This window comes from Cyanistes caeruleus, chromosome 2 (assembly GCF_971803275.1).
Source record: "Cyanistes caeruleus chromosome 2, bCyaCae1.hap1.1, whole genome shotgun sequence".
NCBI lineage: Eukaryota > Metazoa > Chordata > Aves > Passeriformes > Paridae > Cyanistes > Cyanistes caeruleus.
The window spans coordinates 93,925,959-93,951,917 of NC_141702.1; the positions used below are offsets into that span (position 1 = coordinate 93,925,959).

The 25,959-nt window shown below is 40.0% G+C and overlaps 1 long non-coding RNA gene across 1 annotated transcript in view; it reads left to right on the plus strand.

Annotated features, from left to right (window-relative positions):
- Window positions 1-21,694, plus strand: part of LOC111927599 (uncharacterized) — a 46,444-nt gene extending 24,750 nt beyond the window's left edge. The window contains exon 4 of the long non-coding RNA XR_015283632.1: window positions 20,161-21,694. This is a non-coding gene — a long non-coding RNA (uncharacterized LOC111927599). The remainder of the gene's footprint in view (window positions 1-20,160) is intronic.
- Window positions 21,695-25,959: the final 4,265 nt, after the last annotated feature.

Below are 25,959 nucleotides of genomic sequence, written 5' to 3' on the forward strand. Positions count from 1 at the left end.
GTCACTGTGACATGCTGTCAAAGGTTTTGGTATCACCAGAAACCCTACATTTTTTTTCATACTCTTTTCAGGTATTTCTGCTGGCACAGAATTGATAAGAGGTGCAAATCAATATAAAGAAGCATATGGGAAATTTTTGCTTCAGTGGAAGATTTTCTAGTAGGAAATGTGTCAGTGACACTGCTAATTAAGATGTTACTTTCATCTCCTTCACTGTTTGCCTATATAACAGGTTTGAAGAAAACTTTAGCATCTAAACATATGGACATTAGTTTGGGAAGCAAAAAGTTATGTGTATCAATACAGAACAATGTGGATGATGTTAAAAGCAGTGGGGATGACTGACTTGCTAGTAGTTGGCAGGATTAATTTCTGAGGAAGCAAGGGAGCTTTGATTTTTTTATTTGCCTTAGCAAAATTAAAGCAGTAGAAATGCATTACAAGAATCATTAACTTCCTGAGTTTCATAATTTTCCTGAAGCTGCACATGATCTTTCTATGAAGAAGGGTTTTTGTGTGAGTGAGGGAGGGAAAGGAAAGGAATATGACAACTTGAAGTTTATTTCTTAGTTATGTGAGAAGTCAGCCAAAAAATTGTATTTCCCCTCAAGACCGTAAGGCTAGATCTACAGGGAGTTATAAGACAGGTCCCATTTATCTAATTTTTATTTTATAACTTTGAATAATTACCAATTACTAACTAATAATTACTAATAATTACTAATTAATTACTAATATTTTTTTTATCTATATATTTTTAATTATTTACCTCTTTTCTGTTCACTTGATGGTAAGGTTTGGGGTCTTTTTGGTTGAAATTGTTCCCTCTCCAAAATGAATCTTAGGACTCTTAGTAAGCTCTGCTAAAGCAGTCTAAAGTTCCTTTAGTCTTTAGGATTTAAATGGAGCCAAGACTGGACTCATCTGTGGCTCTCTCTGTTTACCCTCATGATTGGTGTATTTCAGAGAACAGAAGTGGTACATTTCCAATCACTTCCCACTCACAAGGGAGGAGAGAGAAGTAGAAAAGGACAAAGCAGGATATGAAGGGGAGACATGTGTTATAAATACATACTATATTTCACAAGTATTAAGATGAATGTTATATGTAAAATGTTAGAATGGCTTTTTTGTGTGAATGTAGTTTGTTTTTTTTTCTCCTGCTGTTAACAAAAATTTAGGTAATTGTTGATATAGTATGTTTGAACTGCCTGCTGGTTAGGATAACCTCCAGTGAACAGAAGATGGAGACTCTGCTGATTATCAACACTCACTGCCTGTGGAAAGAAAGAGCCAAGGCCCAGATTAAAAGGTGATAAGAAGAGGATTAAAACCACAAGCCAAGAAATGTGCATGCTCCAAAAATGCAGATCCAAGGAGCAGCCATGCAAAATAGTTCCTGGAAGATGTAAACTAGTTAATGAAAAAGTTTGAATATGCATAAAGTTTATGAATATGCATCAAGGTGATGCAATAGAAATGGTATATAAAAGGTGTTCCCTAAACACCAGATATGCTCTTGGCAGAGCACCAAGCACCCAGCCATTATTCTTTGCTTTATTATCTGTGTCTCTTATTGTCTTTATTAAACCATTTAAATTTTACCAGGAGTCTGAACCTCATTTTTCACATAGGAAACCTGGGTTCACTTCCTTTCTCTGCACCAGGGATGTGTGGGCAAGTAACATTTTCCCTCTCTGTCTTCCTTCCTGCAGTGTTGCCTCCAGAGGAGCACTGTGAGAACAAACTTTAAGCAGCTATGAAATGCTTTTTAGACACTATGGTGGAGAACAGGTAAACAAAACATCTACAGGACACATGTTTATGCTTCCCTCCAGTCCTTAGTGACATTAAGGGTTGGTCTCTGTGCACAAAATCAAAAGTCCTTTGACCCTGGTGGCTATGCATGGAGGCAATAGATGAGAGAGGATTGTCTCCTTTCTGTGGCCTTTGCAGGCACCTTGTCTTTTGAGGCTGTCCTTTGAGGCTGGTTACCATTTGCTTCCTGAAAGTTTCTGACTGGTGTCTTCATGATGGCTGCAAGCTGTTAGCTTTACCCCTCCCTGTAGAGTGTTCTGTTCCATTTCTGTTTTCCCAAGGCCACTTCTTTCAGGCTCTCTATTTTCTTCATGTCTCTGGCATATTTTTTTTTCACTTAGCAGCTGATCCTCTCCCACATGTTGCTTTTGGAGGGGACAGAGCATTGTCTGTTCATGTACTGGCTACCAGTTGCCACCTAGAGGAACAGCTCTCCTGCAGTTCTGGGGCTGTACCACAGCAGAGTGCTGGGAAGGGGAGCAGGTAAAAGGGAGGGTGGGGGCAGCTGCTGGCTGGCTTGATTCTTCAGCTTCAGAGCAGGACACACTCAGAGCTGTTGTTGCTTGGGGAAAGGAATTTGCCATAAACCAGATGGAGCTGCTTCTTCTCCTTCTCCGTCTTGCACCCCCTGCCTGCTGGGACATTCTTCAGTGCCAGCCACCCCTGCAGAGCTGCTGATACACCTCAGCCACCGGCTCAGGATCTCAGCTCATCCCTGCTGTTCCAGCTGAGTGTTCCTCAGAGCCCTGCAGGAGCACCGGGACTGCCCGCCCGAGGGGGTTTGTGAAAACAAAACCTCTCCTCCATCCTTTCCCGTCTCGGCCAAGGAGGCTGTCACGGGGTCCCTGGTTCTGTTTTGTTGCTAATGCTGTAGTTATTGTTGTTTGTTTGCCTGGTTATAAATACTAGTGAAGAACTGTTATTCCTATCCCCAGATCTCTGCCTGAGAGCCCTTGATTTCAAAATTATAGTAATTCGGAGGGAAGCGGTCTACATTTTCATTCCAAGGGAGCCTTCTGCCCTCCCTAGCCATAGGGATGTCTTCCAAACAGGGGCACAGAGCTGTCCCTGGTGTGAGATACTGCCTCTCCTGACTTGTGTATGTGCACACAGGCACTTCCAGAGCCATACACAAGCCAAGAGATGCACATGTTGGCCCCCTGTGCCAGAGACACTGTGTATTAGCAGCATCTTCTCCACTGGTGCTGTGATGAACTGGTCTTGGGTCAGAAAAACTTTCTGGTGCATCAGGTAGAAGGCTCAAATGAGGTGAGTTCACAGCTCCCATTCACTGTGCAGTTCCCCAAATATATATCTCAGTATAGCTCTGACTGTGCATCATAGCCCTGTGCAGATGAAGCTTTGTTATGAAGCCCCAGAGCACTAGAGGTTAGATAGCCACCTTTGCTTTTGTCACCTTCTTAATCAGTTTCTACCCATACACATTACTTGGGCATTTTTTTGATTTAAACCATTTATGGTTAAAGCCCACTCTGGAACTAAGTGCCTTTCCACTCCATTTATGTCACAGCAGGACTTCATAGTCTCAAGTTACATATTTTTCTCTGCTCTACCAGTGGTGTGGGTGTCATTTACACTCATCCAACAATTTACAGCCATTCTCTTATTGGCATAGAGTCAGCTCCCAGCTAATCGGCGCATCGGATTCAAGCACAGCTCCAAAGAGTTTGCATGGAACTAAGGAAGGCAGCGATGGGTTGTTACTTCAGTAGACTTACTGTGAATATAATGTCCTGTAACATATAAGAAAATGTGTGATGTTGAGCAAAAGACATAAATTGTATACAAAATACACACAACATAAATTCCTTCTGAGCTGCTCATTTCACTCTTACACGACCTTGGGTAACTTGACCTTCTTAATTGCTGTATTTACAGTAGAAATTTGACACTGGACTGATTGCAAATGTATTTCTAATGGATTTTCCCCAGAGATATTTCATCAGAATCTAGTGAGAACCTTTTCATTGCTTTTTGTATTACTTGTAAAAATGCTCTTCTTAGAAGCAGCCAGTTTTAACAAAAAACTGTTTGCCTTTTCTTCCCTTTTGTTTCCTTGCTGGACTTTGTGTTTTTGGAATTTATTGTAATAATAATGGTATAAGCAGCTTGTTCCAAGAGACTCCTCTAACTTTGAAAAAGTAACTCACAGTAAATGGGGCCTTCAACTCTGGATGCCTTTAAGGTGGCAGTCAATCAGTTTGAATAAATAAGTAAAATAAAATTAATTAAGAAGTGGAGGGACCTGAAGGTGAGGAGTTGCAGCATTAAGACATTATTCTGTACCCTTTAAGGATAGAGGGCAGAGTTTATCCTCATCAACCTGCATGAAAAATTATTCTCCTGCTGGGAGCTCTGGGGGAGCCTTGTGGTGTGACACTGAAGAGTGTCAAAAATATAGTGGCGGAGGAGGATGGCTTTGGTACCAGTAGCAGCAATGAACCTGGGTACACTCTACCTGTTATATACCAAACCTATGTGGGGCCAAATTCTGCTCTCAGCTTTCCCTGTAAAACCAGAGAATTTACCATTTTCCCCAATAAAATCCCCATAAGCTTACACAATGTAGCCATGTTGCCGAGACCAGAGCTTGGTTCCAGTCCAGAAGTGAGGAGCTCATAATGAACTTTAATTGTTTCAGCTGCTGCTGCTACAGCTTCCCAAGAGATTATAAGAAAGTGTGAAAATTATGAAATTATATAAAACACAAAATATATTAATAGGAATGTGTTGTTATGCAAGATATTTTTTCCCAGAATGTTTTTATTTATATGTGTGAATCCCCTTATCTGTATTAATTTATTCTTTATTATTTCCCCTAGAAAGATCCACAACCCCTTTTTGTTTAAAATCCTATTAGATGTCTAATCCTCTGTTTTTTTCAATCTCAGTCCACATCATTCATGTAAATCCCAAAGAAGTCTTAACTGACACAATGTTGAGAGGTTAAACATTGAGAAAATTTGAGACATTGAAAAATCATTAAATTTGGAAACATTAAACCATAAAAAATGTTACTGTTACTAATGTAGTTATCAAAATATTTTGATAGCAAACTTTGCTTGCTCTGATGTTAAGATTAATAAATATTCTTAATTTTACAATTTAAAACTGAATAAAACCCAACGTGCCTTTCTTGAAGCATATATATTTTTTTTCAGTGTAATTCAGGGAAGTATGTTCTATGCCCATGTCACCTTTCAGAGTTTCTGGAGAAGAAATGGTTATTTAACATTGAGCTTAATTGTACACTGATCATAAGATAAATGTCTTCTGTCAAATAGGACCATCCTGTAATGAAAGCTTCTTCAAATTTATTAAGACAGCTAGAGGGATTCATGCAACAGGATCCTGGGATGAAGACCACAGCTCAATTCTATGTATGAATGATACTTCCCTAACTTCTAATTTTCTAAAAATGGTTTCAAATGTAAGAGCCCAACCCTAAAAAGTGTGAAGTGTTTGCTGGAAACGTGGAAAGCACCTCCAATCCAATCTGGCTCAGTTACTAACAAGCTCACTCTGGATTCAGGATATGGGTGCTGTGCAGTAGCTGACTATTTTAATAACAAAAGCTTGTTGTGGAAAAACTGTACTGAGAGATTATTTAATCATAATAATGTTTTAAGATTTCCTTTTCAGGTCTGCAAATTAAAATTATTAACCTCTTAGTAAAACTTGAAGATAGATAGATAGATAGATAGATAGATAGATAGATAGATAGATAGATAGATAGGACCCCTTGGATTTTATAAATTTTAATATTAATTTTAGCATAAGAAATTAATATGATTCCAGGATGGTGGAAAAAAATGTTGGAATGTTTTCTTAAGTCAAAGGAAGTCAAATATGTGCATAAAGATCTCTATCTGCTAATCGGGTTTCTGGCTGCTTGAGATCTAATTTACTGCTGTTTCACTGCAGTGTTTACTGAAATACCATTAAGAAATCCACACAATGCCTTTGATTAAGGGCAGTCAAAGAGACACTAGCAGCAAACTTTCTTATTTTTTCAATGATCTAAGTGAAGAAATAAAGGTTAACTGAACAGGATGGAATTACTAGAGTTCAGGATTTCTCCCCTCCTTTCAAGTAGGGGTTGTGATCATATTTTCTGTTTTCTGCAATCTTAGATTAATGGATAATCTTGGCTCACCAAGGTCTATACTCTGGGTATTTCCTTCCCTCCTGACCATGACATCTAGTGTGTTTGTGCAGTCCTGCTGTGACTTGTTCACATTTTGGATAAACAAACCTTTTTCCTTGTTTTCTTTCTTCACTCTCCTTGTCTTTGAAAGGTCTCTTTAGCCTGACTGGAGCCATGGAATAGACCTACACATACTGTTGTAGAGCTTGGTGCTGGATTATAATTTTGTGTGTCTTGTACTGATGATACATCCTTTTGCCACCCACGTTTGTAACAAATTCAGCAGGCAAGTAAATGGTTCATGACAGTGAATCACAAGCATATTTTCTCTGAGAATCTGTAATAGTTTGGTGGTAAGTTTAGGAGAAATTAGTTCCTAAACTTAAGACTGAACCAAACCCCAAAACCATAGGAGTGGAAAAGTCTCAGTTTGGACTGTTGCCATTTTTGAAAGGAAGAATATGGGTCAATGTTCATGCTTCAGGATAGATTGGATAGATACTGTGTTCTAGGAGGAAGTATGCTTATAAAGGATTTTCCATAGTTATAAGCTAAGCATAAAACATAAAGTTATTCTACCCTATAGCATTATAAATTCAGCTGCTTGGAGAAACTCTAAACCAGTGACACTGGTCATGCAAGTTGCCTTGTCATGTTCTGTATTTCTAAATTATTAGAAAATGCCAAAGAAGGAGAGATTGTCAGGTTATTTAGAGTAAAACAATTATCTTAGCAATTTTCCCCCCCATGCTCTTGAGGCTCCTTCCTGTCTCTGAGTTAATCATGTTTTTAAGTTTAAGAAATGGATTGTGACAGATGGCCTCCCATGCACAGTTGTGTGTGTGGATGTGTGTGCACATAGACACTCATGGACCTCTGAAGCATCCAAGGAAATGTGATTTTTGCTTCACATGCTTTACTTGGGTAAGAAATACCAAACCAAGGCAGTGTCATTTGAACTTTATTTTTACAGCTATATCATATCACCAGTGAATTCATTAGCAGCAAAGGTGCTAGTTCAGGAACTTGAATGCTGTAAATTTTCTAAGCAGCAGAGAGAGCATAAGGACCAGAAAGCAGAGCTGTCCCACACTGACTCACTGCTTGTTTGAACTGTCTTTAGGCACTTACAGGAGCCTGACAGACTTCTTCCTTCTCAAGATACACCAGGTGTGTTTTTGTGGCAAGTTTTTCGGCAAAGATGTTCCTAAGAGGTAGGTAGGTTTTGTAGTGCCTGGAAATAACTAGCAAGGAGTGGGGTAAAAATCATGCTAAAAGACTGCAGCATGGGGTTGTTTGCTAATTTGCTGGACAAGCAAATCAGATTTTTTTACTTTAACTGCGAAGCAAGAGATTTACTCTCCAGACCATCCTGTTCCTTGGGGAGGGTGAGGCTTCTTGTTTTGAGCCTAACAGTGAAGTGAGGGAACAAGAATATGTATAAATTACAGAGAAAAATGACCTTTACCCTTGCCTGGGAGCTGTAGCCTTTCAGCAGTTTGATGGATACAGGGGTAATTTTCTTAAACTTCAGGGCTGAATTTTCAGCTGAGTTTCAGGTTTTAGAAAAACAGTAATTTTAATTTTGAAATTACCTCACAGAGTTGTCCCAGCTCTCTCAGTGGCTTTCCCTTGTCCTCAAGTGCATTTTTTCCCCTAGGATAATTTCACCAAATTAAATTTAATTTAAATTTAGGATCTGATCTTCCTCTGGTAAAGTCAAGGGAAGCTTAGCACTGTCATGCAGCCAGAAACCCTGTGTTTTGCAGCAGTAAGCCTTATAAATATTTGCATGTAATAAATAGTTATTTATGTATATTTAATAATGTGAAATTTGCCTTTATTAATTGTAACTCCAAGATACAAAATCTGTCCCCAAAATTTGTGTTACCCTTTTAATTCCTCTCTGTAAAGCAGGTACTTGTGCTTAAGTCCAGGGTGTTCCCTGAAGATGTATCTGATTTCACATCATGAGTTTTACAGGTCCCAGTTTTCAGGGAATTTACTATGTTTCCTTTATTGAATACTATTGCTGATATTACCCACTGCACCAACTTTGGCTGAGTTCATTCTGGTAATGATGACATTATGAAAGACACATAAAAATAGGGCCAGAATGTTCTGTCAAGCCTACATGGATTGGTTTGTGCTACTGCTCCAGTTTTACCAAACACAAATGTGGGAAATCTCAGTCTGAAGCAGAAACCAACACACTCAGTGCATGTGACAAAGTCCTGGACAATGATGGGAGTTAATTGCTACTGGCATTTATTGTTGTCTTATAAAAATATTTTTCAATACTTGGTAAAAACATTTTCTGAGTGAGATGAGCACATGCAATTACATTTATTAAAAGATTTTAAAAGCCCTGTCCTTCATTAAATAAAACTCATATTAAAAAAAATAATAAGGAAGAAAAGTTATTTTATAGATTTGGGTTTTTTCACAAGCTGCTTTCTTAAAAAATCACTTTCTACACAAAATTTTTCTCTTAAAAACAGCCCTCTGGCTTCATTCTGACAGAAACATCCTCTAGCATGAACCAAGCTTCTTCAGGAAGGAAGGGGGCGGGGGAGATGCTTCCTGGAAAATCCAGTCAGTACAAAAGGGAAATGGTCTGCAGCATCTGCATTAAGTTTGAGGAGAAACTGAAGTAATCCAAACGTATAAGATATTTTTCAGCGACAGGAAAGCACATTATTTTCCTCATCATGTACCCTGTACTTTGTTCTTATTCCCTGGGAGAGCTGCTTTGTTTCTGGGTTTTTTCCTTTTGAAACTTAAAAGGTTTGAGAAGGGGAAAAAAAAAAATGGAGTGAGTCATAAATTGAAAATACATGTATATGACAACATCCTTTGTCTTTGCTCTTCAGTTAACTGTACTGACCTTAATCAGCACATTAAGCATGTTTGTGTTATGCATCCCTGTATTCCCTCAGCGTTTTAGTAACCTGGCAGCTTTGCATTCCCTGTTTCCCAGGACCTATGAGATACTTGGTGACAGTGGAGGTGGCACCTGCAGGTTTGCTGTGCACACAGACACCTCTGCCACTGCAGAGAGGTCTCACGCTGGAGTTCCAGCCTTAGGATGTCTCTACTTGATCATCACCTCCAGGGAGGAGGAACAGAGGCAGCAGGGCTGGGCAAGGGGCCAAGCCCAGATGGGGTGGTGGAGATCCCCAAGGGGTGGGAGCACCTTCACTTCACTGGGTGAAGTGCTCCTTCACCTGCTGTGAAATGTCAGCTGTATGGAACAGGGAGAAGGCAAGGGGATGGAAAGGATGAAAGAAAAGGGAGACCGAGAATCTAAGCAGCACTGACATTGCTTTTGGCCATGAACTCTGGAAAACCTAGAGGTAAAAAACTCCGCTATGGTGATGTGATTTCCTTTGAGCTCTGGCCTGGTGTGCACTCTTTAGAAAGTCACTTTAGCTCCAGACCCTGGCTGCTTCTTCCCACTGCTCTCCTTTTCTGCTGCATCTGCTCTGATTGCAGACCCCGTGGGAGCCAGGCAGTCGCTCCCAGCATACCTAGAACACATTGCAAGGGTGGTTCTGGTCACTGCCAAACCTGTAAACAAATCTGTGCTTAAAGAAGTGCTTCAAAACATGTATTTTAGAAATCTGAAGGGAGTAGCTGGTGTTCTCTCTGAGTGCTTCTGAGTTTGTGCCCAAAAGGGTTTGGTATTTGATTCTGCTTCTCTGGTTGTGTTTAGTTTTTATCATCTAATCCTACTCTCTTCATACAGGAACTAAAAATTTATATACAGAGATATTTTTGAAAGCACATCATAATCATGCAATTCTAATGACACCCTTGAAGGGACATTTTCTGATCTCACTCACACCCTGGCAGGCAAGCAGTTAGCTGTGGCTTTGTGTGCTGGAGCAGAGAGACCAGGAGAGAGATGAAAACCACAACTGTTTGTTATGTAGAACATGGTTATTTTGGTGTCTTGCCAGTCATGCCAGAGTATCAACAGATGTTACATATGTGATTAGAGCTTATCCAGGTAAACAGAAGGAAACTATAAGGGTTATAATATGGCTGCAGTCTTTAGTTTTTGGTTAAATTGCTAGAACCATAAATAAAACCCACTCACCTGAAAATACCTTGCATTTGCTCTGTTCTTGGGTTTAAAAGAGTTTCCTGAGGGAGGTGCTTTTAACTTTCGTTGAAGGAGCCAAATGATTTAATTTTTTTTAAATAGCTCAAAGAAAATTTTTCAGGAAGAACAACAGTTACTGGTAGAAACATGCTATTGCTGGCTTACAGACTTGGAAAGCCAGGCATATTGTACATGATTTCTGGTGTGCAGTATGTTATTCTTAACTATAAAAAGGCAGGGCTAGGCCTAGGTAGGAGTAGTGAGTGGCTCTGGAGGGCAGAGCTGAGCCTGGGGAGAGCCAGTCCAGCAGTGAGGCTGGACTGCTTTTCCAGGATTGTGTTTCCCTGATAAGATTACTGCCTGATTCTCTGCTGTGGACCAAACGTGCAAAATACCACGGTTTATCAGGCTACTTAACCAAGGTGAATGTTTGGGGTTTTTTTCAGTCTGTCTATTTATTTTTTACTAAGAAGTTATAAATGGCATACCTTGCTCCCATATCAGAAGGTGCTGCAGCCAACACCACCAAGTGGTCATAAAGCAGGGCTCTGTGCCAGTCTTCCCTCTCACCCTGCTCCCTCTGCAGCTGTGCATCCTCTCTGCAGTGCAAGCCTCAGATTCAGGAGATTTTAAGGGTTACTGTTAATTCCAGTGGGGAATGGTACAAACTTTTTATAGAAAATTACATGGTGGGGAACTGCTGAGTTTTTTTCAATGGAGCTGTTCATACAGCTGGAAGACCAAAATGTGATCCTGTGCTTTACCTTCTTTGGATGTAACCTAAGAGGAAAAATGTAAGACTGAACGTTGCCTTTTAGCAATCTGGCCCTTCGCCTTTGATTTTATTCCAGAGTGGAAGTAGCAATATTTGCAGCTCCCACGTTGCCAGTGTGTATATATCATTCTAGACAGCAACTTCTTTGTTCAAAGATGCTTTTAGATGTAGGATTGAGTGTATTGAGCTCACTGATGTTTATCCTTGTGTTTTTACCCATACACCTGCAGGTCTGTCATGGCTGTAATCTTCTGTTGATGCATATGTTTCTGGTCTACAGGCAGTCTTTCACAGCATTGTTAATGGCAATGTGCTCTTTCACAGAGAGCCATGGAAAACACCTGCCTTCTATGGCTGCCAAGTTTTTTTTAGATGTAGTCTTCATTGCATTGTGCTTATCTTTTATACATACGTATATGCATATATAGACATATGAATATTTTATATAGGAATATTCTCTCAGCTATCATGAAATAGAGTGACTAAATATAAAAATGTAAAATAACAATGAATACCTTAAATGTCCCTACTTTTAATAATTTCATACTGTGAATTTATATTAGTGCATTGTTTTCAATTATCAGGTTTTTTTAACTCATGATGCATTTTAATAAACAGCAAGAGATTAATGAACAAGTGCCTACATTACTCTGTAGTGTATGTGAAGTTGTGGGGGGTTTAGGTGTATTTTTTAAAGATTTTTTTGTTGTTGTTAAATTGCAAGAGCTTTTGTTTCCATGATGCAGAATCTGACTATATATTTATAGGGATAAGAGAAAAGGAAAATGAATGCATATTCCTAAACTAGCTAATTTTTTTTTTCTCTTGGAACATAAAAGGCTAGTATGTTAATATGTAAATATTCTAGTGTGTATTTGCCATGGTAAAATTGGAGATAAGGATGGAAAAATGCAAAATTAGGCATGATAAGGTCTATACAGGAATAAGGTCTGGTGAACATCTCATAGGCTAAGAAAATCAGGTTTTGTGAATTGATCTTTGAAGAAAATACTCTGTGTGAAGATGGAGAATAGGATATCTTGGAAGGGATAGTTTTTCCACTGGCATACAAGGTATCAGTTTTCTAGTGCTAGTGTGAGAAATGGAAAAGCTGCACCTCATCAGGAGGAGAGCTGTAAAGCCACCAGTCCTCTGTTCCATCAAAGCAGATGATGCCCAGCAGCTCTACCAAGCGGCAATGGGTGGTAAAAAGGTGCTGCTGTGGGAGACCATACACACAGCATTTCTGAAGGCAGAAAGTTACACTGGGGAAGCAAGAGAAATGTAATATCTAGTTTTTTAAATGTTACTTTTCCAAGCTGTAATAGACAAGTCTTCCCAAAGAGAAGGGGCAGTGGTGAAGAGCACATGAACACAAGGATGAGAAGTATTGCATGCCACAGAAAATTGCCACAGTGCGTAGGAACAATAACAAACACTTCAATAAAAGGCTTCCTATTATTTTCATATGTATTATGGTTTTTCACGAAACATCTACATTATCCTGCTAAGAAAGGCTGATGTGGCTGCCCCAGAGAGCCACTCCTTGCCCAGGTGACTGCATTTGCCAGTAAGATGTTTTCCATCCAACTGTTCTGAGGTGTTTTTCAGTTTAAATACAGCCCCAAATCAGCCATTTACAAGGAGCTGTTTCTGAACAAACACACACTGTGAACAAGCACAAACCTGTAAAGTTTCTCTCCATGTTGTGAAATCCTTTCAAATGCCTCAAAAATGAGGAGAAGAAATAGCATCCTCTTAGGCCTCAGAGGTGGGGCTATTTAGGATCTGCTTCTAAGCCCTAGACATATTGACACTTGGCACAGAAATAGTGTCCCTGAGTTAAGGCTGAGCAACATCACGCAAAAGCTAGTGCTGAGGATAAAATATTGATAAAACAGGAGTTTGTCAACTTGTATGTCGTAAGCTGTGATTACAAGGCTGTTAAAAGCCAGCGATGAAGGTCCTGTAGAAGCACCCCCTTGGGTAAGCAGAGAGAGCTCGCTGAAGAAACAACGAGCTGTCAGCAGGAATAGTTAATGGAAGGGCTTGTGAGGGTGCAGCTTCCCCCGCAGATCAGGTGGTGACATTTCAGAGCCATTTCATCAGGGGAGGGGAGTAAGATGTACAAGGCAATGATCTTGGAGCACTTAGGGAGCATTCCCTAAAGGGGGAAGGAGAAATAAATTAGATCAGTGATCTCCTGGAGCAGAGCTGCCAGTTGTTAACATCTCTGAAGGGAGTGCACAAGCCAAGATGACACTGCTGAAGAAAAAGGAGGAACTCATTTGTCTAGATGTACTAATGCATTATTTTGATTGTACCTGTGCTGGTGGGCCTCAGTTGCAGGAGGTTAGGGCTTGACAAATGCTGTTTAAACAGCCCCTTTCTGAGGCTAAGCTGTTACAGAACAGAGCGGATAGGCAGGACTGAAAGTGTTGTTTTCCTCAAGGTAGTATATGTGGAAATGTCTGAGCCCTGTTGGCCTTTGATGCTGCCCAGGATCGACAAGAAGAGCCTTCAAAATTTTCAAAGGTGCTGTTAGGATTTAAAATACAATTTCAGTCTGCTGTCCCTTGTTACCCTGCAGATGCAGTCTCTCACAAATGTAATCTGAACTCATGCTTTTTAATGGAGTGTATACTGCTAATCACTCAAAAATCAGTGTGGGTTTTTTTTTCCTTTATAATGAGACTGAGCTTTTTATTTGTATGTGGATGGAGTTTTGCCAGGAAGGCTTATGTCAAGTGGTTTCATTCAGCAATGTGAAAACTCATGTGCTTGTCTCGGCAGGTAGGGAGAAGTGGAAATCACACACTTGCAAAGAATGTAACTAATGACTCCACTTCTGTATGTGTTTTTTTCCAGAGAGAAAGCTGGTGTATAAGCCTTCAAAATGTGACTCAAAATGAGACAAAATTTTCCTAGCCCAAATGTTTAAGTCTGCGTTAAAACATAAATGTTGCTTTGTGGGACCACCATGCATTGCTTTATATAACTTTATGTGCAATAATCAATAATTAATTGGGAAAGCTGTGCTAGGAATTTTAGTGAACTGTTCATTACTTTAAGCTATCTTGATCAGAAAAATCAGAAAACAGTTTGTATTTAACTTGCAGCTGCAGTACCCCTTGCCTTCAGTGTTCTCTAGACCAGACTCTTCCCAGAGTGATGGCACACTCATGTTGTGCCAAGGCTGGGCTCTCGCCTCTTGAGCAATGTCAACGACATTCCCTTGCAGCTACCACCTGCCAGCATGACTGTGCCTTCTCAGGCAACTGTTTAGGCTCCATCAGGAGCAGGCAATGCCCAGCTGATCTTTTACAAAGAAGATTTTCCTTGGCAGGTTGGTTCTCTGTTGTTCCCAGTCTCCTGCTAGCCAAAATGAGTGTGAGCACTGTCCACCCCTACCCAAGACAAAGTTCAGAACCACAAGAGCGATGTCTTGGAGCATCTCATGTAGCTGTGGTGTCAATGACAAGGAAAGGACTGATACCTCATGACTTTAACATTTGGATTTTTGTGCTGCAGCTTGAAGTGGGGATGATCTGAAATGTGTAATAGTGTAGGGTGTAGTTCAGGGTTGTTGCTAAAGGGGAGGAGCGGCATGGTTTAGGAAATTTACTTCACCAGACCTGGCTTCAAGGTGGGAATACAGCTGCCTCTCCAAACTTGGGTCATCTCCTCAGCAGCAGCACTTACCTTTTCCCTCAGCAAGTTAACAGTATGTTGCAGAGGGAAGCAAGGTATGGCACGGCTTTTCTTCCCACAAAACATTTGGTGCTGTGCTGAGTTTTCTCACGCCTAATAACTGAGCTGATTCAGCCTTTCAGCAGGATAACAGTGGTCTGAAACAAGGAATTGGTTTAATACCTTATGACAGAACTAATGTTAACACTTTAATTTTCCCACTGGCAACAAGGAGTCTTCACTTGGCTTTGCCACTGCCAACAGCTTTTCCAGCTCGTGGGTGACAGCTTCCCTTCTCTGTACACAAAAAATGCAGAATCTCTCCCTTCCTTACAGGGAAATGAAAGAATTAATTCCTAGCTGCACCATGAAGCCAGCAAAGATCAGCAACAATGAGATGAAGACTTCAGTATTTTAGTAAAATATTTCTTTGAAGAGATGTTTCTAAAGGAGATTGATGACTACCAGGAAGCTGAAAGGCTATCCATTAAAGAAGATCTAACACAACTCCAGATAGAAGCCAATTATTTTTTTTTAAAAAACTAACTGCTTTTTAGTTTTGATTAATGACTTGGCACCAGAAATTAGACATTTAACAGGACTGCTTTCACTGTGGAAATGAACATCACTGGGAGTCACTGATGCAAAACTAAACCTTTAGAATAATGACCAGACAAGCCCGTTATTTTACCTTTTTTTTGTATTTCTTTGTGTAGGAGCAAAGAGTGGGTGAGTTTGTTTATCTGAAAGCTTCAAGGTCAGAGGCTTTTGTGCTTAGAATAGTACAAAAGTGTGAGCTCCTGTATAAGATCAAATCTAGATACAAACAGAAATGTATCATTTCTATTTGTGACCATGAATTTCAATAGGAAGCAGGTGCTGCATGCAGTATGAGATTTTTTTAAAAACAGTTGGCATCAACAGAAAGTAAATTAGATTAACAGTTTCTTCTGTTTTATAAGCAAATAACACATCAGGTTATAAGCCCAGTTCAGTGCAGAGTTTCATTTAGAGGCTAACTCAGCTAATTTTCCTGAAGAATTGATAGTCAGAAACTTTATATCTGAATGCAGAAGAGGTAAAAAGCAGTTTAGGAAATATTATAAACCTATAAAAGAACCTAGCTAAGCATGTATAAAAAGACATTTTGGGCTTGAATTGCATGAAGAGAGTATGGCTTTAGTGAGTGCTGCACTTTTTCTGTCCTGGCTGTGTCAGACAGGGAATCCACTGTCAGGATGCATCTCTGCTTGCAGCCATTTTACTCTCTCCTCACATTCTGCTCTAATCCTCTCACAAGTGTTCCCATACCTCGGCACCTGCACAAGATATGTGTGTGTTAAATGTGTGTTAAATCAAGTAATGGCTGCCTGGGCCTTGTTGCAATTAGAGCTGCTGTGAGCTGTTCTCCAGAGACATGGACTCTGGTGAAAAATCTCCTGCAGGTAGATTAGGAATAGCTCAGGAGCTTGCTCCTCTCTTCCCATTGAGTTTTTGATGAAAAGGCGGGTCCGAAAGCTGCCAGTACTTATATTTTTATATTCAGCTGCACTATCTGAGGGTGATATCAGTTATCAGCACTAAAGAGAGAGAGTGAGAAACTCTGTGCTCACAGTAGAACACTGATATTTTGAGCTCATTCCTTAAGTGTGGGAGAGAAGGAGTTAGGGATTAGCTGGGGAGGGGGACTGTTTAGTGGAGTTATTTCTCTACTGACTTCAGCCAAGATCTCTCAAGGCTCATAAATTTGACTACCAGTGCTTTTATTTCTCTTGTTGCTGAATGTTATGGATCACTGGATAGCTCTTTTCCTTTTCTTTTCCTTTTGTTGTTTTTTTTTTTTATTTTATTTTTGAACTTTCTCTCTCATCTCAGATAAAAAGACATTGACAGAATAAAGAAACCAAAATAGCCAGGCTAATTTTGTTTCATTTCTTATGTCTCTTAGCCATGCTATTCTTGATGGCTTTTCTTCCTCCTGAAATAGCAAGATTTCTCCTTCATTATGAGAAAGATCTTGAGAGTTTTGCTCTGGAGTATGTGATTTCTGACAAGTCGGTTTATAAAGCAACCACAGTAAGGTTCCAAGGCCCAAGATAAGACTGATTCTATAGATTCCACAGCCCACACTTCTTTTGACTGAACCAGCTGTAGCCCCTCCTGGCTGGGCCTGCTGATGAATTGAACATTCAGTTAACTACAGATTGTAAATTGATGAAGTTAAACAGTAGCAGGGAGAGAATCTGCAGCTTCCTTTTCTTTCAGTAGAGAAATCTGTATCTCCCTCTAGAGCCTTTTTAAAGACCTTCCAAATAAAGGTCAGGAAAGTGAAGTGCCATTAATTAATCACAACCTAAATTCCCAGTGCAAGGAGGAAACTGCTGCTTTTGGGATTAATGTTCGAAATCCCAGACCTCATTTGCAGAAGCACCTGACTCTTGTGTCTTGGGGTTAAATTTTGTCTTTTCTTTTCCCTGTGTTTTCTCATCATGATTTACCTTTTTTTTTTTTTTTTTTTTTTTTTTTTGAGTTATTTTGGCATTATTATTCACTGGAGGGAATGTTTGAAAGGGAGATGAGATTTACTGAGAAAAAAGAGTTTGTTTGCTTTTCACAGTTCTAAGGATACATTCACAACAGAATCTCCTTTTAAATTAACATTGTAGCAGACTGACTTACCTCTTTTAGGAAATTAGTATAAAAAGTTGGTTTATTTTAAGAGAAGTATTTTAGCTTACCAAACAGAAGCAACTGTTCATTCCACAGATCTGTTTCAAGAAGATTTGGGCATTTGGGGCTTTTTAGTTAGTTTGGGTTTTTTTCCTAATTTTTCTTTACTCTTCTAGCTGATTTTTTCTAATTTAAAGTGTATTTCAGATGTTTTGTTATACCTACATTTTCCTATGCTTTATGCTTTTGGTAGGAATCTCTCTTTAACAGATAAATGATGTAATTTTGCCTTGTCTGCACCAATAACTGCTTTCTCCAGGTCAACTTCTCATTGTTAGGTTGTTGTGTAATTACCCTCAGGCTTAAAAAAAAAATACTACATATTTTATAGCATTGTTTGTTTGGACTCCAATTTCATAAGTAAATTAATTAAGTGAAATAGAATATGAAGAATTTTTAATCAATTATTATGTAAAATGTAAGAAGTGCACTATGAATTATTTCTTTATATGATCAGACACATGACACTAGGACAGGAAGGTCATAGCTTCAGACAGAGACACAGGACAGCGGGAGATTTCCACAGCTCATTTAAAATAAGTTCATAGTTTTCTGGCATCTTTTGAATTTTGAGTCTGGTTGCTAAGGAATAAAAAACCCCAAACATTAAGGACAAGGGAGATTTAATGGTTGTTGTAGCTTTCTGAGCTCTTTTAATAATTCCAGCTTTCCTTTGTGAGCTTCAGTTTTCTTAAGAGTTTACTATTAAATTGTTAACTATCACTCCACTGAATAATTAATGTTCATTTAGATGGGCAGCCTAACTCAGTGTTGACTTTCAAAAACATTTTGGGCATTACTTAAATGTTAGTGCCACCTTCCTGTTCAAGCTGTATATTCAGAGTACAGTGACAGCAACTGCTGCACGGTTTCTTCACTGGGAGATAGGAGTGTTATTAATCACCAACATTTGAAATTCTCCTGTGGTCCCTTCTAGACGTGCAGTGCAGCCATGGTTGGTGATGGCACAGCAAGTCACCAGGCAGAGCTTGAGCTCTTTTGCAGCAGGAGTTTGAGGTGCAGCTAGTTGCAATAACCATTTAAGATTACAGAAGATGGTTGTTCAACTGCAGGCACTGTGTTTTTCCTTTTTTTCCTCAGTGACTGGAATTTCCAGAGAGCATTTAGGAATACTAGCTGTGAGGGCCAGGTACCTCAAAAAAAGCAAAGGAAAATGAGCTTTTTTTAAAAAAAAAAAATTAAAAAAAAAATAGGGGACCCTCTTGGTGATGAACCACATCCATATGTTTGCCACAGAATCAGTAATGGTCTGCTGTTTAAAAAAATCAGTAAACCTGGATGGCATGGAGATACTTGCTGAGGTGTGGGAGGAGGAGAAGAGTGAGAGCAATCAGACAAAAATACTGCTCTTAGAAGTGTCCATACCATGTGCATGGGAGCTGCCTTATGTAAAAGCAGAGAAAAAATGTCATTGGAAAGAAACACCGCTTTGTGGGCATCTTGCATGCAAATACATCTGTGCTCACATCTGTGCTGGAATGCAGACATAGATACAGATCATTAACATCTATTTTCTGAAGGTGATCCAAGGTATCAATCACCTGAATTACTGCAGTAAAACCTGTCTTCTAATGAAACAAAAGTGAGACATGAAAATAAAAGGTAACCTACTTTTAAATGTTTATAGAAGATAAAGGTTTAACCACAAGTCTTTCATCAAATGGAAGACAGTAGGAAAAAAAAGTTTAGAAAATGCCCTTTGGCTGCTCTTTACTGTGTGGTGAAACCTCACAGTATCTCACCTCATATACTATATGGGCCCTAAAGGCAGCTGGAAATGTTTAGAAATACGTCTATTTTGGTACATGGCTGCCTCTCTATCTGTTATATCCAGCAGTGTTTCAAGGAAGGGAGATATTTACTTAAATGAAAAGCCCAGACCAAAGTGTGAGATGGTAAATGGTGCTCGAGGGTATACCGCAGTCTAAACGGTGCCCTCTGTTAAAAGAATCAGCCACCTGACTGCTCATTAGTTAGCAGTAAATAATGAGGAATAGCTTGAGGCAGGAGCTCAGAAGTGCAGATGTCCCAAAATATTCACCCAGTCTGTGGTGTCATGAGATCTGTAGTGTCGTAAGGTAAAATACACGTAATCCCTCTTCTGAGCAAAGTAAAGCATTTTACAGTCTTTGTGCAGTCTAGTAATTTTATGTAATCTTTTCAGTGAAGATATCAGAAAAGTAAAAGCAAGGTTCATGAGATAAGGCAGTAACTGCATAATTTCCCCTTCCATGTCCTGTTGTGTGCCCAAAAGGCATTTAGCAATACATGGACAACCCTGCAAATTCCCCCATATAGATGCTGCGTTTTCCTCGCTCTCAAAAGGCAGTAGGTGATGAATCTTAAATTAGACTAATAACAAACATGGATTTCTCAGATGGCTCCTGTTGTTTTAATGGGAAGACCAGCATCTCAAACCACAATTACCCTGAAAAGAGAGTGAGTCTGGGTGAGGAGGGTGAACAGTGACAAGGTTATGGGAAAAGGCAATCGTATTTTACAGTGATGGTGCCATTGCGAAGAACAGCAGAGATATATTAGGTTTGAGTAGAAATTAATTTTAAAATCTATGGACAGTTTTAAAAGGGGTTGTGTATCTTGTTAAGATATTTTTATACCCTAGAGACTCCTTCTCTTACATCTATAGCAAGTCTGATTTTCTTTGCTAAATTTTAGGTTGCTTTGGATTTTGAGTGCTCTCTAAGGTCAGAAGATACCTATAGTAAAATCGTTATAAGCATTTCAGGCACAAAGAATCTTCAGCCCAATTAAATTTTAATGAAACTTGGTAAGTGCCTGCATTTTCTCTTTTCTGAACATTTCTCCTCCTTTTTTTTCTGTTTTTGCCAGTTTGGGTAAAGCTCCCCAGTTGTCTTGAGGCCATATGAAGCAACGATCTTTGAAGAGATGAGAAGGAAGACCAAAGTCAAGGTCTGCTCTCCACAGCTATTGTGATGCAGCACCCCCTGCACTGGTGAGTAGGTGATACCTCTTGTCTTTTCCGTTCTGGCTTCTCTCCATCCCCCTGACCCTCTGGCAGTGCATCAGAGCTCAGCTTCAGGCTCCAGTACGTCTCATCTCCTCTTGTATCAGGTGTCTTCTTATGTCATCCTCTCCCTCCAGCTCACAGCTATACCTGCCTTGATGTTTCTTTGATGTGTCCAGCTTAATCTCATACCAGACAGCCGCTGTGAAGGTACCTGCCCAGGAAGGTAGTCTGGGCAGACTCAGATGCCACGGCTGTTACACGCTTTTCAGTCATTGCTGCCATAATCACTGCCTGGGGAGGGACTGATTGAGGTCCCTGCTCTGTTCAAGTAGGTTTCTTACCTCCTCCTTGCCACAATCTGCCTCTACTTGTGGCCTATTTACTGTGCTTTCTGTGTTCATTATCTGAGATGTGATGTTGAGCTGAACCCCCCCCTTTCCTCTGAGCTCTTACCTTTCAGCACAGTGTCAAATCCTGTTTGCTGAGAACCTGAAACATTTTTTATCTGGTCTGAAAAATCAAACAAACACTGCTCAGAAACTATCTAAATCCCATAACCAAGGGGTTTAAATTAGAAAGTGTTTAGTGTTTGGGAAGAACTCAAAAATGTAGGCCTGGACTGCAAGTCCAGGTTCTTTCATTTGTTGCTATATGCCTCTCATTGATCTCAGCATATATGGCAAAGGCAGAAGGGGTGTTTGCAAAGAGATGGGGAGCTGAGCCGTAGTGAGAAAACATGGGCAGAAGATGGATACTGCTGCTGAATGCACTCTACCAATAATGAGGTAAATCTAGCTGTGTCCTCCCAGTCTGTGCCAGGCTGGGCCCCTCCAGTCTTGATCAAAGATCAAGATCAAAAGGTCTTGATCTTTTCTTCCCTGCTCATGCGGGGCACAATTCCCATTTTGGGTCCTGCATATGGTCAAAAGATTTTGTTTATCCTGAGGGACCAAATTCAAAGGTAGAGGGGGTCTCCACCAAATGAGCGCAGGAAAGGCTGCTGTGGGACTGTTCCTTGGAGCTTTATTCCATGGGACAAACTATTCATTTTTTGTGACTGTTAAACTTTCATATTGTCCCTTTCTTTCGCTGTCATGCATTTACACAAATTGAAAGAGCAAGTGGAAAGAAAAGCTGGAAATCCAACCTCAATAAACTCTCCATAAAATCCACAAATTAAGGGCAAGTACATCATGAAAGCATATTATTCAGAGAGCTATAATTCCAGCAAATTTATTGTCATATATAATCAAAAACATACTATAATATATAATAAATTGAAATAAATACCACAAACCAACCTCAGGCTGTAAATGTGTAAGATTAGTCCTTCATACCACATACACCTGAGGTATAAATAAAGAAAGCAGGAAGGCTTAAAAAAAAAAAGAAAAAGGAAAATAGGTGTCTTTCTTAAAAACGGGAATTGGAATGAAAATGCAGCTGAGTTACCTTGAGAAATGGACCTCAAGGGTTTTCACAGCATAGATACATTCTCTTGCACCACTCAACAGTGACCAGTCTCCCCTTCTTAAGCTGAACCCATAGAAAAGCCCCTAGTGATGGTCCTCACAGAGTCTGTCCTTCTTGCTCTGTGTGGAGGTGACAAATGCAGTGGGTGGCTGACAAAAGGTTTGCTTTGAGCAGCCAGCATGGCACTGCCTTGACTTTTTGGAGAGAGGTTGGAGACCACCAGCTGGGACTGCAGGAGATCTGCTGGTTGCAGTACAACTCTGCCATGTCTCAGACCTTCCTAGGCTTCTTGGGTGCTCCTTTTCACCCACAGGAAGCTGCACCTCACCTACAGCTGCCTGGGGGACCTCAGTTACAGACAAACCCATTCACAGTGAGGAGACACCTTCAGGAGCTACCTCCTGGTTTGTGATGCTCACCAGGACATGCTAGTTGCTGATGGGTTGATGGATTTCAGATCACTTTCAGGATTTCAGATACTCTCTATTTATTTAAAAACAAAATACTTTAACCTTCAAAGTTAGCATATGAAACTAGTAGATCAAAGCTAACAAGAGCCCGTGTTTCATAATAACATGCACAATTGGTCCTATGTGTAATCTGAAATGATGTGACCAGGATTCCCAGTGCCCTAGAAAATGTCTACAGGCCAGTTTCTTCTTTATTTGGTATATATACTAAATAAGTTTTGCCTAGGGTGCCTTTCTGCCTGCACTATTAATAAGGTATGGGGCTATGGTTTCCAGTATCATATATGTGGAATTTAATTTCTCAGATCCTGAGCAATCTGCATCTGATCCTCCAGCAGGAAAAATGTTCAAAAATCATGGCACTGCACCTTCTGAAGGAATGTGTGATGAGCACCCTACTGCCAGAGTGGCATCCATGTTATTGAGGACACAGTTATACCAAATGGGATAGGCAATGAGTGAAATCATACTGAGAAACCAATTGGGATGGCTGGCAGCTGGATAGGGCAGTGTGCAGTGTGGCTGGGCTGAAGAAGCCAGACCTAGTTCCACATGAAGGTCTCCTAGCCCGTCTGGCTGTATCCACACCAGGGAAAATGTGTCTGGAAGACAGGAATCTGCTGTCAGCTGGTGCTGCAGTATGGCTGGTGGGGGGGCAAATGAAATCCCTTGAGTAAAGGCTGGTAAAAGGAAGAGCAGCCTCCTCACCTGAGCTGGCTGTAGGCACCTACTGTGCCATGATCTCGAATGCAGAACTCAAATGTAAGGCAGTTTTCATTCACGTGGAGACCGAGATGCACCGTTCTGTCAGTAACCATAGCCAAAGCCCTTCAGGTGAAGATAGACTTGAGAAGCGTCCCAAAGCTGCCTGAAACCTGATACTTCCTTCCTGGCAGGATTCAAGTCTCACTGTCAATAGCGTGTCAGTGCAAAACGGAAGCAGACGTGTTTACAAAATTAACAAATGGACTTCAAGTTAAACACTGAGCAATTTGTGAGACTGCTTTATTTCTCCAAGCCTTGACCAGTCTCCTGAGATTACTTGCAGGTGAATGTTCTGTTATTCTTTTTAGACTGACTTGTTCTAACATCATGTCATTTTTAATTGCTTTTCTTGAGAAAATATGCTTGCAACTCCATCTTGTTAGCCTCCTTAGGGTGCTCTTGGTGTTAACCTTTTCCCAGGTCCTGCAAAGATACAGGCTTTACATATTGTACAGTATGTACAGGCTGTACATATTTCAAGCAGTCTTACTGACTTTCCTGAGACTGCAGACAGGAAGAAAAAGTTCAGCACATGCCTAAAGACTCAGAATAAGGACTTAAAATATTAACTCCTACAGCAAGAAGGAGAAGCTTTTACCACAAGACAACCTCAGGGAGATGCAAATTGGAAGGCAGCCTCCTATATGTCAGTGTGGGATCTGCCTGCCTTGCTTTGTTGGACCCTGATCCTCCATCCAGCCTCTGTAAAAACGGAGGATCTCAGTGTTCCCACCTCCAGACTCACCTCAGAGAGTTTCTGAGTGGGTGCAAAGCCTTGGCAGGTATGGGTTACCTCTGCTTTATCATCACCACTAAGCATTTATCATGAAGTGCATGAACCATGTGATATTTTTAGCAAACTCAGTTATAGCCTGTGGAGTGAAAGAACATCACTTGTTTCGACAAGTAGCAAATATGAAGCTGGTGGAGAGGGCAGGAAAGCACCCAGAACTGAAATGAATATTATTACTTTTCACCAAGCAAGCAGGACTCCTTGCAACAGGATCAAAATAGCTCTTTGTTAAAAGTAAAAGGGTTTGCTGCCAAGGTTTATGAGGAGGAAGATACACTAATACACTAATGCATTAATTAGGTTATACAATGTTTATCTCCTTTTTCCTTTTGGTTTGTACTATCAAATATAAAAGGCAGATCCATCAACATCTAATGTTTCTTCAAAACTCCATGTAGTGTCTAGAAAACTGAACTGTCAGACATGCTTGTCATGTACACATATTTTATTATTAAATGTGTTTGGGCATGAGTTTTGGCAGGATTTCTTCACAACTCTCCTGAACTTTTCTTGACACCTTTTATGGCACGTAATACATCTGCAACTCAGGGATGGTAAGCCCTTAACTCTTTAATTATGAGCCTAGAAACTCCCTTCCTAATTATTGTCCTATAAGCAACATGATCTAATTCTCATGCCAAAGCCCAGAAATTCACGCTGCAGGTGCTTTGCTTTGTTTGGCTGTCTTTTGCTAATTTTTTTTTTTTTCTTTTTTCTTTGCTGTGTCAGGAGAGCAGTGTGTGCTCTGCATTCTTGCCTCAGTGTAATCCTGGAGCAGTTTGCAGTCTCTTGCAAACCTGACTGAAGCCTAGCATTTGCCAGTTTTTCTTACAGCTTTTCCTCCATCTAAGGTCACTGCTCAGCTCTCACTCAGTGCATGCCGCTTGGACCAGGTTTAATCAGTGGAGAAATTTCCTCCTGTGAAGGGTTAGGGTTTAGTATTGGCAATTGTGTAGCACTAAGTGTTGCCAGAAACCTCTTTCAGAGTGAGTGGGACTCACATAACTACTGTGGGAAATAAAAGTACAAGAGTCTCATGGCTGATGTGTCTAAAGCTGTGTAAGTCCTTTTTTTCCCTCCAGAGAGACTGAAGTGGAAAGTGGCTTGGTGCCTTGCCAAAGGCCACAGAGGATATCAGTGCTGGAGAGAGTGAATGGACCCTGCCAGTTCCGACTCTGTAGCCTCCATACGATCCCTTTGAAAATTTCATTTCCTTCTATTGGACTAATTTAAAAGAGAAAATGAAACAGGGAATTTTGCTCTTTTTCTTATGACTTGAGGGAGGAAGTCAGGAAAGGTTTGGCTGATGATTTAATTAATTGAGTGAAAGAGGAATTACCTACAAAGCTGATTTTTGTGAAATTTCTACAGAAAATATAAATCATGACTATATCATATTAACTATTAAATCAGAAAAGATACAGCAATCTAAAAAACTAAAAAAAACACTTCCATCTTTCCAAAGTTTCAGAAAGTCATATGTACTCATGCTGTACTTGTAGGACACAATTTTATGTAAGCCTAAATATAAATAATGAAATATATTTTGTTTCTTATATTCTAAACAAAAAATACATACTTCATTGCAAAATGAATTTGTTTATTTTGATATTCATTCAGCACTTATGTATCAAGTTATCATCTTATTAAAAAAAAATTCTGTTCTTCCTTGAATCTGGACTTGCTAATGCAGACCCATCAGCCAACAGCGTACTTCCACAGCCTTTCAGAACACATACAAATGTCACAAAGTGTTAAGAGATGCAGGCCACGAGGCCAAGAAGTTTAATGATGGATTTATTATTGAAAAGTGTATGCACTTTCCTGAAATACTCGTTGAACTTCAGGCTTCTCTTAAAGTCGCTGTTTAAAGAATAGAGTTCAGTACTGAAATAGTCTGTCCAACTTCCAAGGAGGAACACAAAGGACCCCTCCTGGATGACAAATTGTGGAAATTTCCAAGTCAAGTTGTTAACTTCCTTTCCAGGTAAATAACAATTGTCAAAACTGTCATTGTTCCCTAGGTTTATACACTGAAAGGGAGAGAGCTTAAACTTCATCAAAATTCCAGACCCAAACAAACTCAAATTTTTGCATTAGTTCATACTTGGGTTTGAATTTAATAATTTGGACTGACTTTGGTAGCCATATTGGTTTTG